Source organism: Pseudophryne corroboree, unplaced genomic scaffold (assembly GCF_028390025.1).
Source record: "Pseudophryne corroboree isolate aPseCor3 unplaced genomic scaffold, aPseCor3.hap2 scaffold_192, whole genome shotgun sequence".
Lineage (NCBI taxonomy): Eukaryota > Metazoa > Chordata > Amphibia > Anura > Myobatrachidae > Pseudophryne > Pseudophryne corroboree.
The window spans coordinates 120,379-137,130 of NW_026968559.1; the positions used below are offsets into that span (position 1 = coordinate 120,379).

The 16,752-nt window shown below is 46.5% G+C and overlaps 2 pseudogenes; one reads left to right on the top strand and one right to left on the bottom strand.

Annotated features, from left to right (window-relative positions):
* Positions 1 to 363: 363 nt before the first annotated feature.
* Positions 364 to 482, bottom strand: LOC135004244 (5S ribosomal RNA; annotated as a pseudogene).
* A 1,979-nt stretch (positions 483 to 2,461) lies between these two features.
* Positions 2,462 to 2,580, top strand: LOC135004308 (5S ribosomal RNA; annotated as a pseudogene).
* Positions 2,581 to 16,752: the final 14,172 nt, after the last annotated feature.

The following is a 16,752-nucleotide window of genomic DNA, read 5'->3' on the forward strand; positions in this document are numbered from 1 at the left end:
CCATATCTGTTGATGTGACTGATCAAACTGTACAGGTTGGGGTGTGTATAGGCCACAACCAGTGTTACAATCTTTAAAGAAAATTGGAAATGTTCTGGTTAGTCTATATTGGTAGACTCCAGGAGGGATGTAGACACTATTGCTCTACATCCTGTTCCTATCCAACCAGCACAAGCTCTGCATGTATTAATAGGACCTCAGAGGGTCAATGTACCAAGATGTTAGGAGGAGTATAGATCCTTATTGGTATTGGACCAATTGAATCTATGACATATCAAAAGAGACGGTACGGAAGGTGAGCAAAAGAAATGATTGAAGGAGAAAGTGGTGATCCTGCTGTTGGTTTAGAGTCGAGAAGGTCACGAATTACAACACCGGGTATTCTCTGGGGGTCACCCTCACAGATACTGACCCAGCCCACCACCGTTTTGCTTCCAAGATCGGACGAGATCGGGCTCTGTCAGTGGGGTATGGTAGTAATTTCTCGGGCCTCCTTGTGGCCGACTCACCAATGAGAGTGCACCTGAATTGAGGGAGGGGAAAAAAGGTTTAGGGTGAGGGAGACAGAAATAATTGGCGGATCTGCTGTCTATGTTAGGCACAGGATAAACCTGTGGATCATGGATGAGAGTCCGCAGATGTATAAGGAGGAAAGGGAGGAAAGGAACAAAGAGAGAGAGGGGGAAGAGAGAAGAGGAGACTGAGTGAAAAGATGATGACAGATATCCTCTGGTATCAAATACAGAATTATCAAAATTGTCAGCAACTAGGTATAGGTCAGATTGACTGGCAATACATTCCGTGGTCACTTTGATTCAGAACAATATATAGATATCAAATTGGTATCACAACCAGAATGTCATCAAAAAAATATATATGAATAAGAATAATTTGAACATAGGCCAGATTAACTGGCAATACTGTGTATATTCCGTGATCACTCTGTTTGGAAAAATAAGTATTTGTATTCTCCTAAGTGCTATTATTCTATATAGACCAGCATAAACATAACAGTAATATTGTTGGTAATTCTGTTGAGTATAGTGGTTTTGATGCTGGGATTTAAAGAGAGCAAAAAGTAATAATGCCGAAGAAAAGAAGGAAAAACAACATTTTTAGAAGAAAAAAAACAGAAAAAAAGAAATATTGAGAATTTCCTTTAAATGGTTATTCTGGGTATGACAATCATAGTCCAGATCCTTGGACTGCCCTGCTCAGGGCCAAGAATAAAATATATATAAAAGGTAATAAAAATAACAAATCATCACGTATTGCTGAATTGCTGTGTAGGTATAGAAATTCCCAGAAAATTGATAGAAAAAGTGTACCGGTCCCTGCCCAGGTCCCTGGGTCAGTTACTAAATAACAGGATGCAATATGTACTCCTCAGGTCCTTAGTTCATGTTGAAATTATTCATACAGGAATACTGGAATAGGTCATGCTGGAACTAGGATAGGACATGCTGGACCCCCGTATTCCAGCATGTCCTATCCTAGTTCCAGCATGACCTATTCCAGTATTCCTGTATGAATAATTTCAACATGAACTAAGGACCTGAGGAGTACATATTGCATCCTGTTATTTAGTAACTGACCCAGGGACCTGGGCAGGGACCGGTACACTTTTTCTATCAATTTTCTGGGAATTTCTATACCTACACAGCAATTCAGCAATACGTGATGATTTGTTATTGTTATTACCTTTTATATATATTTTTTTTCTTGGCCCTGAGCAGGGCAGTCCAGGGATCTGGACTATGATTGTCATACCCAGAATAACCATTTAAAGGAAATTCTCAATATTTCTTTTTTTCTGTTTTTTTCTTCTAAAAATGTTGTTTTTCCTTCTTTTCTTCGGCATTATTACTTTTTGCTTTCTTTAAATCCCAGCATCAAAACCACTATACTCAACAGAATTACCAACAATATTACTGTTATGTGTATGCTGGTCTATATAGAATAATAGCACTGAGGAGAATATAAATACTTATTTTTCCAAACAGAGTGATCACGGAATATACACAGTATTGCCAGTTAATCTGGCCTATGTTTAATTATTCTTATTCATATATAATTTTTGATGACATTCTGGTTGTGATACCAATTTGATATCTATATATTGTTCTGAATCAAAGTGACCACGGAATGTATTGCCAGTCAATCTGACCTATACCTAGTTGCTGACAATTTTGATAATTCTGTATTTGATACCAGAGGATATCTGTCATCATCTTTTCACTCAGTCTCCTCTTCTCTCTTCCCCCTCTCTCTCTTTGTTCCTTTCCTCCCTTTCCTCCTTATACATCTGCGGACTCTCATCCATGATCCACAGGTTTATCCTGTGCCTAACATAGACAGCAGATCCGCCCATTATTTCTGTCTCCCTCACCCTAAACCTTTTTTCCCCTCCCTCAATTCAGGTGCACTCTCATTGGTGAGTTGGCCACAAGGAGGCCCGAGAAATTACTACCATACCCCACTGACAGAGCCCGATCTCGTCCGATCTTGGAAGCAAAACGGTGGTGGGCTGGGTCAGTATCTGTGAGGGTGACCCCCAGAGAATACCCGGTGTTGTAATTCGTGACCTTCTCGACTCTAAACCAACAGCAGGATCACCACTTTCTCCTTCAATCATTTCTTTTGCTCACCTTCCGTACCGTCTCTTTTGATATGTCATAGATTCAATTGGTCCAATACCAATAAGGATCTATACTCCTCCTAACATCTTGGTACATTGACCCTCTGAGGTCCTATTAATACAAGCAGAGCTTGTGCTGGTTGGATAGGAACAGGATGTAGAGCAATAGTGTCTACATCCCTCCTGGAGTCTACCAATATAGACTAACCAGAACATTTCCAATTTTCTTTAAAGATTGTAACACTGGTTGTGGCCTATACACACCCCAACCTGTACAGTTTGATCAGTCACATCAACAGATATGGCATCTTTCAGAGAAGCTGGTGGGCTGAATCATAATTGTATGTAGCAATACAGAATTAATTGTGGTGGATAACACAAGTGTGGATTTTTTCTTAGAATAATTAAAAATAAAAGTTATGTCTTAATATCTTCATATTAACATATACATAAAAAAAGAGTGCACCCACACAAGAGTCTTCTGTATTTTCCTCTTTACCTACAGGAAGTCATCAGAGAACATTAAGTGTGTGTGTGGGAAGGACTCAAGTGTCACAGTAAAGTTGCTTCACTTACCTGTTTCCCGATGTATGGTGTGTATATCAGGCAACAGGTAAGAGAAGCAACTTTACCGTGACACATTTTTATGCCATAACACAGTGTTTGGTTGGGGGCCATTTACTGTTAAGTAGTTTTTTTGTTTTGTGTTTGTAATAAACGAGCCATTCGGTGCAAATATATATGTTTTATATAATGTACTCCATGCTACACATTAAGGATATTAGTTATTCGTGTATGCAAAAGTCCTTGACTCACAGATCCACCGAGGCATAGACGGTACACAGAGGGCACTGTGGCATAGACAGTACGCAGAGGGCACCCTGGCATAGACGGTACACAGAGGGCACTGTGGCATAGACAGTACACAGAGGGCACTGTGGCATAGATGGTACACAGAGGGCACTGTGGCATAGACGGTATACACAGGGCACTGTGGAATAGACAGTACACAGAGGGCACCCTGGCATAGACGGTACACAGAGGGCACTATGGCATAGACTGTACACAGAGGGCACTGTGGCATAGACGTTACACAGAGGGCACTGTGGCATAGATGGTACACAGAGGGCACCCTGACATAGACGGTACACAAAGGGCACTGTGGCATAGACAGTACACAGGGCATCCTGGCATAGATGGTACATAAAGGGCACCCTGGCATAGACGGTACACAGAGGGCACTGTGGCATAGACGGTACACAGAGGGCACTGTGGCATAGACAGTACACAGAGGGCACTGTGGCATAGATGGTACACAGAGGGCACTGTGGCATAGACAGTACACAGAGGGCACTGTGGCATAGATGGTACACAGAGGGCACTGTGGCATAGATGGTACACAGAGGGCACTGTGGCATAGACGGTACACAGGGCACTGTGGCATAGATGGTACACAGAGGGCACTGTGGCATAGATGGTACACAGAGGGCACCCTGACATAGACGGTACACAGAGGGCACTGTGGCATAGACAGTACACAGGGCACCCTGGCATAGACGGTACATAAAGGGCACCCTGGCATAGACGGTACACAGAGGGCACTGTGGCATAGACGGTACACAGAGGGCACTGTGGCATAGACAGGACACAGAGGGCACTGTGGCATAGATGGTACACAGAGGGCACTGTGGCATAGACGGTACACAGAGGGCACTGTGGCATAGATGGTACACAGAGGGCACTGTGGCATAGACAGTACACAGAGGGCACTGTGGCATAGACGGTACACAGGGCACTGTGGCATAGACGGTACACAGAGGGCACTGTGGCATAGATGGTACACAGAGGGCACTGTGGCATAGATGGTACACAGAGGGCACCCTGACATAGACGGTACACAGAGGGCACTGTGGCATAGACAGTACACAGTGCACCCTGGCATAGACGGTACATAAAGGGCACCCTGGCATAGACGGTACACAGAGGGCACTGTGGCATAGACGGTACACAGAGGGCACTGTGGCATAGACAGGACACAGAGGGCACTGTGGCATAGATGGTACACAGAGGGCACTGGCATAGATGGTACACAGAGGGCACTGTGGCATAGATGGTACACAGAGGGCACTGTGGCATAGACAGTACACAGAGGGCACTGTGGCATAGACGGTACACAGGGCACTGTGGCATAGACGGTACACAGAGGGCACTGTGGCATAGACGGTACACAGAGGGCACTATGGCATAGACGGTACACAAAGGGCACTGTGGCATAGACAGTACAAAGGGCACCCTGGCATAGATGGTACATAAAGGGCACCCTGGCATAGACGGTACACAGAGGGCACTGTGGCATAGACGGTACACAGAGGGCACTATGGCATAGACATAGACGGTACGCAGAGGGCACTGTGGCATAGATGGTACACAGAGGGCACTGTGGCATAGACAGGACACAGAGGGCACTGTGGCATAGACGGTACACAGAGGGCACTGTGGCATAGACGGTACACAGAGGGCACTGTGGCATAGACGGTACACAGAGGGCACTGTGGCATAGACGGTACACAGAGGGCACTGTGGCCTAGACGGTACACAGAGGGCACTGTGGCATAGATGGTACACAGAGGGCACTGTGGCATAGACGGTACGCAGAGGGCACTGTGGCATAGACGGTACACAGAGGGCACTGTGGCATAGATGGTACACAGAGGGCACTGTGGGAGTTGGGTTAGCATGTTCTGCTTGTATTCGCACTGCTCCTGCAGCTATTGCTTGTACACAAATGCAGACACTTACACCTGCCTGCACATAGATGGGCGTGATAGGGCTGTTTTAACATCAACTATTCTCACCATGGCCCTAACTGTGTGGAGTTTGTATATTCTTCCCGCAATTGCGTGGGTTTCCTCCCACACTCCAAAAAAAACCTGGTATGTTAATTGGCTCCCGAAAAAAAATGAACCCTAGTGTGTGTGTTTTGTCGAAGTCAAAAATATTACATACACACCACATACAAACTCCAAACAGATGGGTATCTGTTCGTGCGTTTTGCGCATATACGGTAGCATACGCATTCGCACAGAGAAGCCACAAAGACATATACAACATATTCATACAACACATAGACAAAACATGTTTAGCATCATTTTGTATTAAATTATGTAATAGAGTGTAACATCAGATATATATGTATTATTGGAACATTTTGCCGCAGAAAATGCGAACACCCCTGCTTGTCAAGGAGGCGGGGGTGGGGGCGGCAACGCTCCGTTTCCTAGACAGAGTGTTGCGGAGACGGGCAAACGGTAGCGGCGTTGTTGAAACGGTGGAGCGTGGGCGTGATCGTGGCGGCTGCGTGACGTCACACGCAGCCGCCGTGATCAGTAAGATGGCGGCGGGCCTCCTACGGGCGCAGCTAAGCTGCACCGGCAGGAAGCAACCTTAATTTCTGCTAACAAAGAGGGGGGGAGGCGGCGTTCCGCATGCAGGACGGCTTTGTCCTGCGATGGGCGGACCCCAGCGTGCGTAAAGAAATTAGAATTTGCAATCCTTACTGAATGAGGTCTTAATTCTGTTAATCAAATTACATGTAGACCAGGGAAAAATTTCCATTTGCACCTGAGAAACTACTAATTGTAGTTAGATGCAAATAGCACATTCTGCTGACCGCCTCTGCTAGCAGCAAATCGCTTGCTATTGGGTGATTGTGAATGCGTCATTGATGTGGAGAGCTGTTTTCATTGATGCTTGAGCATGGATTGTGCGTCTGCGAGTGTGTTTAGGCAAACTTTGTTTGTTTTGGAGTATAATAATAAGCGGTAAGTTGTTTTTGCAGTATTAAAGTGGGTTTTATATTAACTCTAGACACCGCACACTCCAGTCATTCCGGAGGAGGCTGCACTAGTAAAATGTATTTAATGACAGCTGCCGTTTGGTGCTCTTCGAATATGACATAATACACTGGAAATGATTTCCAAGACGCTAAACCTTGAGCAGGCTGGGCAATTACTAATTACATGTATATTCCCCTGATCGTGCTTCACGTAGCATTAGAGTGTAAGCTCATGGGGGGCTGGACACTGCCACGTCCCCCTTGTTCCAAATTAGAGCTGGCTGAATGTAAAAATGCCAGCGTCTTATCGCTGATGCCACACTGCTGCACAATTCAGATGGTAGCATTACATGAAACAGACATGCCGCAGGAAAAAGCTTCTCATTAGAAGAGAACTTCAAAAATGAAAATAATTACATCCTTTTTATGATGGCATTTGTGTGTAAAGTGCCGGCTTGGAAAGTAGGTGAAGAGTGTCACCATTCAGAAGGAGGCTGCCTGCTACCCGCAGCTAATTGCAGACCTTTTGATCCAAAATGTCTTACCTTGGGCACAGTTTACAAATGGAAGCCCAACAGAGAGGTCTGTGGGGGTAATTCAGACTTGATCGTAGATGTGCTGTGCTAAATTTAGTACATTACGATGACTTTCACAGACGTGGGGGGACGCCCCACATGACTGGCTCCCCTCCCCCCCGCACAGGTACAAAAGCATTGCACGGCGGTGATGCTTTTGCACCAGAAGAGTAGCTCCCTCCCAGCATAGCTCCTGCGCGCTGTCAGGGAGCTACCCATCGCTGTCTGGGTTGCAGCAGCTGCATGTGACGTCAACACCAGGGGGAGGGGGGGAGTTGTGTGTTTTTTAGGTTTTTGGTACTATTGCCTAATTTAAAGGGGGAAGTAAAGGGTTATCGGTAAATTGGTAGGTCAGGCAGGCACACCTAGTCCATTTCTAGTTGGTGTAAGAACTTTGCCTCCTTGCCCATGTCACTAGAAGTATAGATTTCAGTGGGGATTTCAGTGGAGCTTGGACTTCTATTTGCAACATGATCACTTCCTGTCTATGTAATATTATGTCATTTATATTGCTTTCACATCGCAAATGCCGGGTTGCACCCGGGAATTGGAAATGTGTCCTTCCCGGTGCGACTGGCATTGGACTCTGACGCTGGCTTCCCTGACCCGGCAATATGTTGGATCGGGTTGCCATCGGGCGCGGGGACTGCGGCGTCATCGGGGGTGGGTGTAGATGCAGCGCTGGGAGATGAAATCATCTCCACGCCGCCTATCCCTATGCAGTGAACAGGTCCCTGGTCGCATCGACCCAACAACCCATTCACATTGCACCTGACCTGGTATTTAACCCGGGAATAACACTGCTTTATTCCCGGGTCAGGTGTAGACCCGGGAATTCGTCATGGCCCCTTTCACACCCCACAGTGACCCGTGTCGACCCAGCAATATATCGGATCAATACCGGGTTATTTGTGCGGTGTGAAGGGTGTATAAGTTGATTTAAGAATGAAATGGGTTCACACTGTATGGTCCTGGAACGTGTGCAGAGGACAAGGCTACCAAACCTATTCAGAACATTGGGTGACCAGACAGATATCATGGAATAATAAGGACAGCATGGAAAGGCCTATCAGCAGGTGATGCTCTTGGGTAAATATAGGATTCCACTGGTAAACCTAAAAAGTAACTGCGCCTATGTCCAACCAGGCCTTTCCGCTAAATCTGGGGACAAGCAGAAGTGTAGCCAATCAGATTGAACTATCAGATATGATGTACCCCCAAGAAACGTCTTGTTGGGCAGTGATGAAATACGTTTGCCAATGTGTGGCACCAAGCCAAGCAGTGCATGGGAACCTTAAGGCAAACGAAAAGCTGATCCAAACGCAGTGTGCACAGGACCAGCAGCAAACGCTCTCAGATACTGTTCTGCAAGAAAAGTGACACTCTTCCAACTTATCACTTACAATGAATGAACGTGGGGGTTACTGCACGGTGACAGGCAGGGACGCTGGTCGAATTCCCTGCATTTGGTGCCAGTGGGGGGGGGGGGGGCGATAATGGGTATCCAGTTGTGCTTTTAAGCAAAATATAACTGTACATCTATGTATATGGCACCTGCAGTAGCGTTTCCTAACTCAGAGGACAATATCCTATATGCTGCTGATCGTGTTTATGCGCAATATTTTACATATCGGCTCTATAAACATGAACAGAAGCACAGGTTTTGACAACACTATGCTTCATAAATAAACACCAAAGAATTCCAACATAAAGGGGGTCATTCCGAGTTGATCGCTAACTGCTTTCGTTCGCTGCACAGCGATCAGGCAAAAAAAACGGTACTTCTGCGTATGCGGCGCAATGCGCACGTGCGTCGTACTATTACAATGAACAATGTAGTTTCACACAAGGTCTAGCGAAGCTTTTCAGTTGCACTGCTGGCCGCAGAGTGATTGACAGGTAGAGGGCGTTTCTGGGTGTCAACTGACCGTTTTCAGGGAGTGTTCGAAAAAAACGCAGGCGTGCCAGGAAAAATGTAGGCGTGGCTGGGCGAACGCAGGGCGTGTTCGTGACGTCAAAACAGGAACTGAACAGTCTGAAGTGATCGCAAGCGCTGAGTAGGTCTGAAGCTACTCTGAAACTGCACAAAATTATTTTGTAGCCGCTCTGCGATACAACCGTCCGCACTTCTGCTAAGCTAAAATACACTCCCAGTGGGAGGCGGCATAGCGTTTGCACGGCTGCTAAAAACTGCTAGCGAGCGAACAACTCGGAATGACCACCAAAGAACGAGAGGAATGCTGCTATGCCGCATCCCCCAATGGATCTCCGACTTGTATGTGCAGTTTGGAGTCTTAGCCATATATAGGGTTAACTGTATCCCAAATACAACTGTATGGAAGTTGATACCAAATGAAAAACCCTAAAAAATTCTAAATGATTGATTAGCTGCAGAGAATTGTATTCTCGTGATATGCCGCTGTGCACAACCCAGAGAATATCGCCCATTTTCCTGCACATCTATATGGGGTGTCTGCAAAGTGCCCGTGTTCTTACCATCCCGACGGCGTGCCACCGTCCCTTGGCAGCCATCACCAAGAACGGAGTACTCTTCCACTGTATTGTTGCATGTCAGTTAAGGTTGTGCGCTGTTGTCCTCAGTTTTAATGATGTTACACAATATATTACATGCTGACTCGGCGTACTGTAGGCTCGCGGCCTGCTTCTGCTGCTGCGCAGCTGGCTGGCCACAGCGAGGGTTTAATTTTAGAAAGCAAAACTATCAAGCAATTAATGGCTTACCGTCCTTCCTCAATTCAGGACCAATACAGTAGGTGACACTTGTAGAGGCCACATCCGATGCGGTTTGTCTCTCTCCATACTTGTGTTTTTTATTTTTCTCTTCTCCTTTTCTTGGCGCATTTATGAGTTGACATATTACTTAACCCTTTACTGTTGTGCAGGTTTTGGTGTATGAGAGGGGTGGAGTTAGGGTATAATAAGGCTTGAGGGAGCTATATAGCTTTGTTATTTGTATGAGCAATGGTTTGTGCACTGTTGTGACAGTAAGGGCCTGACTTGGGTTGGGTACGGAATCCCTGCGTTTACAGTCCTGACTGCCAGAATGCCGGCAACAGGATCCCGATGGTGAAAACACTTGCAATCCTACGGCCAACCACCACCCTAACCCAACCCTCCCGCTGCCTAACCCTAACCAGACCCCTGCAACATAACCTTAGACGTCTTATTTGGCAGCCTACCCAACCCTCCTGCATGCAGCCTAATCCTACAACAACCTAACCAAAACAGTCTCCTCCCACAGACTAACACCGCCACCCACCCCCGCAACCTACCCCTTCCGCAGCCTAACCCTACCCCACCCCTCGCGCTGCCTATCTCTAACCAGCCCCCCCCGCAACCTAACCGTAACCGTCCTCTTTGGCAGCCTAAGCTCCCCCCGTTGCAACCCAACCCTCCCCACCTACAGCCTAATACACCCCCTGCGACCTAACCATAACAGTCCCCACTCACAGCCTAACCCTAAACCCTCCACAATCTAACCCCAACTCTGCCCTCCCGAAGCCTAACCCTAACACTCCCCACACACACACACACACACACACACACACACCTTGTGCGTTTGGAGGTGCCGCAAATATTGTGTCTTGACGCCAGCATCAGCCTCACCAACCATGTGGCAGGTGCAGATCCTCCATCTGAGTATGACCTACTGTGTGAGTCCTGAAGTGTCGGTGTGTGCGCAAACACTTTAGCAACGTGCCAGCAGCAGACCCATGAAATGGACCATTTTTGTGCGCCTTAATAGTCACCGCCTGCCACTTCTGATACTGTGTATCTAAAGCGCAACTGTACGATTTATTAGGGAGTCACACACGCACAGTAGCTAAATATTCACTCAGCCCCGTGGACACTGTGCAGCTCAGAGTCAAGACACTAAGGGGAGGGATTCAAATGTTTGAAAAGTCGGTTGGGCGTCTGTTTTTTTCCCTGTCTATTAGACAGGAAAACACACCCAACTGACTTTTCAAACAATTGAATACCCCCCAAGTGACTTTTACAGATTATTAAGGTTCTAGGCGCGAACTTGCAAAAGGTGCCGTTATAAAACACAGTAACAGATTTAATCATGGGAATAAAGGGCGGGCAGACTGGTGTTCTATTGGGAGCATTTATTAAAATGATCACTAAGAAATAAGTACACAAACATAGAACAGTAAAAAATGATTGCTGTAGGCACTTTCCTAAATGTGGGGCTACTGACATGGCAATCAGCGATGCCCCCTTGTTTTAAAGATCCCCCTTTATTTTGTGTTGGAGAACTTCCTGTGCACCCTGCAAAACGGGAATGACACTCTACGAAGCACCACAATTGGACTGGAGATTCGGACATTCGCCGGGTATGTATATAGCGAGCCTAGTTCTAGAATAAACCATAACAGTACGGATGGTGTAATGGTTAGCATTACTGCATCACAGCACTGAGGTCATGGGTTCAATTCCCACCCTGGCCCTAACTGTGTGGAGTTTGTATATTCTCCCCCTACTTGCGTGGGTTTCCTACGGGTGCTCCAGTTTCCTCCCACAATCCAAATATATACTGGTAGGTTAATTGGCTCCCGACAAAATTAACCCTAGCGTGAATGTGTCTGTGTGTACATGTGGTAGGGAATATAGATTGTAAGCTCCACTGGGGCATGGACTGAATATTCTCTGTAAAGCGCTGCGGAATAGGTGTGCGCTATATAAATAACTGGTAATAAATAACATAGCCATAGCCAATTACATCACCATTGCAGTTCTCCATGCACCCCCTTTCCAGGCACTTGAGCTAGCACTCTTCTACTGCCCTTCAGCAGTTTTACTTACACAGAATCTGGGGTGCAAAGAAAGAATGCCCCCCCCCCCTACCCCCATTATAAAAATAAATAAATCTTTGTTTATTTGTAAAATAAGTAAAGGAAATGCTCATTGTTAGGGAGACTCCCTGAAAACCCTGTTTTGTAGCAATATTGAGGGTCATTCCGAGTTGATCGCTAGCTGCATTTGTTCGCTGTGCAGCGATGAGGCAAAAAAACTTCACTTCTGCCCATGCGTATGCGGCGCAATGCGCACACGCAGCGTACTATTACAACGAACTATGTAGTTTCACACAGGGTCTAGCGAAGCATTTCAGTCGCACTGGTTGCCGCAGAGTGATTGACATGAAGTGAGCGTTTCTGGGTGGCAACTGACTGTTTTCAGGGAGTGTTCGGATAAACGCAGGCGTGGCAGGAAAAACGCAGGCGTGGCTGGGCGAACGCAGGGCGTGTTTGTGACGTCAAAGCATGAACTGAACAGTCTGAAGTGATCGCAAGCGCTGAGTAGGTTTTGAGCTACTCTGAAACTGCACAAAAATACTTTGTAGTCGCTCTGCGATCCTTTCGTTCGCACTTCTGCTAAGCTAAGATACACTCCCAGTGTGCGGCGGCATAGCGTTTGCACGGCTGCTAGCTCGCGAACAACTCGGAATGACCACCATTGTTGGAAACAAACATGTATTTATACAGTCGGCATCCTATAGCTGTGGGGAAGGCCATGTCTTAGTTCTTGGCCCTAAAAGGGGTTAAAATCTATATTTTTCCCTCTTCCCCAGCTGCTGTCTTTACAGTCTCATGAGGCAGATTTTACATTATCATAACGCAAAAAGATTGCCATATAAATTACCTTTTTACAGGAGTAAAGTGACGTGAGGAAAAATGAAAGGTGTCTCTGTAGAGGCGGCTGTGATTAGCTGCATGCGAAACCCAGAATTTATAGCCAGCCATTACCCATATAATTTCAGCATTGAGAATTAACGTTTTTCTTCACCCCAAGATGAAAATAAAGATTAATTTTTAATTTCCTTGCATGGCGAACATTTAAGAGCGCCGGAGTGCTTTGAAAATACAGGTCAAAATAGTTTTATGGAAGCGTGACAATGTTCCCAATGCAAAATAAATTAATTTGTCTCCACTGCCTTTACAAATATATTTTATGATCACGCTGAGGTGGAAAAAAAAAAACAGGTAGCGGGATAAGGAGAGATGTTTAGGTCAAAATGACTTTCAGTAAAAATGCAGCATCTACAAAGGGAGGGTAGAATTACGCATAATGGGTGTCATTCCGAGTTGTTCGCTCGTTGCCGATTTTCGCTATGCTGCGATTAGTTGCTAAATGCGCATGGTACGCAGGGCGCATGCACTTAGTTATTTAACTAAAAACTTAGTAGATTTGCTGTTGCCTTTGCAGCTCTTTTTTAGTCGCTCTGATGATCGCTGAGTGATTGACAGGAAAGGGGCGTTTCTGGGCGGCAACTCAGCGTTTTCCCGGCGTTTGCTAAAAAACGCAGGCGTGCCCGTGAAAAACGCAGGAGTAGCTGGAGAAACGGGGGAGTGGCTGGCAGAACGCAGGGCGTGTTTGTAACGTCAAACCAGGAACTAAACGGACTGAGCTGATCGCAATCTGTGAGTAGGTCTGGAGCTACTCAGAAACTGCTATGAATTATTTAGTAGCAATTCTGCTAATCTTTTATTCGCAATTCTGCTAAGCTAAGATACACTCCCAGAGGGCGGCGGCCTAGCATGTGCAATGCTGCTAAAAGCAGCTAGCGAGCGATCAACTCGGAATGAGGGCCAATGTCACTGGCTACAGAATAGTTTTACATTCCTAATACAGAAGTGATGATGTCACTACTGGGTAATTATATATGACCTCCAGTCCGCATTACATTTAATAATGGTAGAAGTCACATGATTAGAATAACGGTATAGGTATAAGGCCTGCTGATAAAGTGATGGTATCATTATCCAATATGTGTACTGTGCATTAACATTATTTGTGTATTATAACAATACAATCCTCAGGAGATAGTGACACATTTGCACCTTATGTTTCATGCATAAAAGAATATTTACAGTGTAAAATCAGTTACCATTCAATGTTATCCGTGAGTTATTGATATATTGTGCATTAAAGGGATTGTACAATAGTCTTCCCGCCCCAGCTGTAAGTGATGTAGTAGTGATCTTACAGTGTTATTATCGTATGTGCTGTAGACTTGTGTCTCTTTACATGTTTTTTTCCCTTTTTAATACATTCCAATGTACTAATCTCCTTGATTTCATTGTAATATGACACATTACAGAAAGGGGGGGGGGGGGGGGGGGGGGGTTATGTACTAAACCTTGGAGAGTGCTAAAATGAGAGTTAAATTACAAGACAGTCAGCTCACAACTGTTATGTTACAGGCTAAAAAATTACAACTGGGAGCTGATTGGCTGGTACTTTATCTTTCTCCACTTTTTCACTCTATAGGGCTTTAGTACATCTGCTCTAGGGTCATCGCGCCACTGCTTTTGTGCACTTGCACCAGTTTTTACCTCCAAGCATATGTTTTTGAAGGGGATGCAAGTTTGCTCCTCCCCTAGGGTTGGATGGGGGGGGGGTGGGGGGGAGCTTGCTAAATACGAGCGCTCTAATATTGTATTTCAGTGGAGATATTTTTGCAATTCAGGATTATTGGAGAAGGTTAAGTTTGGGCACTGTGGGTGTGTGGACAGCCTTTTCTGCTTGAATTCTCCTGCTGGTCAGTCTTGGGTCACCAGTTGAAATGTCGTAATTCATAATAACAACACCACAGTGTAGATACTAGTTATGTCGGCATTCTCAAAGTGTTGACTCATATTGTCATCATTAGGGTTAGGCTGTGGGAGGGTTAGAGTTATGCTACAGTGAGAGGTTGGTGTTTAACTGCAGGGGTGGGGGGGGGGGGAGATTAGGTTTAGGTACCAAAATACCAGAATGCTGCAGGATCTCAGGTCTGACCCTGACGTGACCTGAAAGCTGCACTGGAGCCACGAGGAGCAGGTATGTCACCACTGGGCCACCAGGGATTATATGTCGGCATTCTAACATGTCGACATTTCATAATGGTCTACATGATGAATGTTGACCTACCATACCACTCACAAACTTGTTGCTATACTTATTTTCTCTAACGTCCTAGAGGATGCTGGGGTCCACATTAGTACCATGGGGTATAGACGGATCCACCAGGAGCCATTGGCACTTTAAGAGTTTAAGAGTGCGGGCTGGCTCCTCCCTCTATGCCCCTCCTACCAGACTTAGTTTAGAAAATGTGCCCGGAGGAGCCGGTCACAGCTAGGGGAGCTCTCCTGAGCTTTCCTAATAAAGTTTAGTTTTACAGTTTTTTATTTTACAGGGAGGCTGCTGGCAACAGCCTCCCTGCAGCGTGGGACTAAGGGGGGGAGCAGTGTCCGCCCTGCGGGGTCTGAGCCACTGACTCTGCTGACTGGACACTGAGCTCCAGAGGGGCTGATCGGTCTCCGCCGCAGGGGAACCGCTCACCCCAGTAGCATGCCGCTGACCCCTTACAGAGCTGAAGAAAGTGGTGAGTTAGTCACTGACCCCCCATGCAAGCGGGGAGCCGGTGTGAAGATGGCGGCAACAGGGGAGGGAGCGCAGTATTAACCACGCTTCCGGACGGTACCAGAGGCACACTGTGCGGCGCTGTGAGGGGCGCCCTGGGCCAGCGCTTACCCCTCACTTTTGGTCAGTAAGCCTGTCGGGGCCCCAGGGATCCCAGCCAGCACAACTCCTCAGACCAAATTTAAACTCAGAAGAACGGGAAGACAGCGCCGGGAAGGGGGCGGAGCTTCTCCTCAGAGCGGACCTGCAGTGTTCCAGCGCCATTTTCCTGCATGCTGACAAGCTCAAGGAAGATCCTGATCCCTCCACAGCAGCTCCAGTTTACTGTAACGGTACCAGGGGGTTGTAGAAGGGAGGGGAGGCTAATTACTTAACTGTGTGTCCTATTAAGGCGCACAAGTCAGCGCTGGAAAGGCGGTTTTCTCCTTGGTTTAGGCACTGGTGTGGGTTGGCTCCAATCTCTGTCTCTCTTGCCATTCTTGGGGGGGAAACTCTGTCTTACCCCATCGTGTGTGTGTGTGTGTGTGTGTGTGTGTGTGTGTGTGTGTGTGTGTGTGGTGTTTGGTGGTCACTAGCAGCAATGTCCAGGGATACAGTGTCATATGCTGCAGAGGATTTATCCTCTCAGGATGATTCCATTCCATGCAATCAGATTAGCACTGGTTTAGCACAGATTCCAGCAAGGGAACCAGAGTGGTTTTCCTCTATCAGGACTTGGATTTCTCAGATTTCTGACAGGGTTGCCAGTAATGAGTCTGAAACCCAGATATTGCAGTCCTCGGTGGCTGTGTGGCCCTTGTCGGGTACTTCGGGTCACCCCACAATATACCCCCACAAATGTGCACTTGTGCAGGTAACACAGGACGACACGGATACCAATTCTGACACTAGAGATGGTGATGGGGATGTATTGCGGGGGTCCGCATCTCTCGCAAGGGGGGTACAGTTGTTGATAGAAGCTATCAGGGATGTGTTAAATGTTAATGATACCACACCTGAGCAGGTTGAGGAGGCTTTCTTCACTGAAAACAAGAAAGCCTCGCTAACCTTCCCTGCGTCACAAGAGCTGAATGCTATATTTGAAAAGGCCTGGGTGAACCCTGAAAAGAGGTTTCAGATTCCTAAGAGGATTCTGGTAGCTTTTCCTTTCCCTGAGAAGGATAGGAAAAAGTGGGGAAACCCGCCTATTGTTGACGCATCTGTATCCAGACTCTCAAAGAAGGTGGTTTTACCGGGATCTACCGCCTTAAAGGAGCCAACAGACAGGAAAATTGATA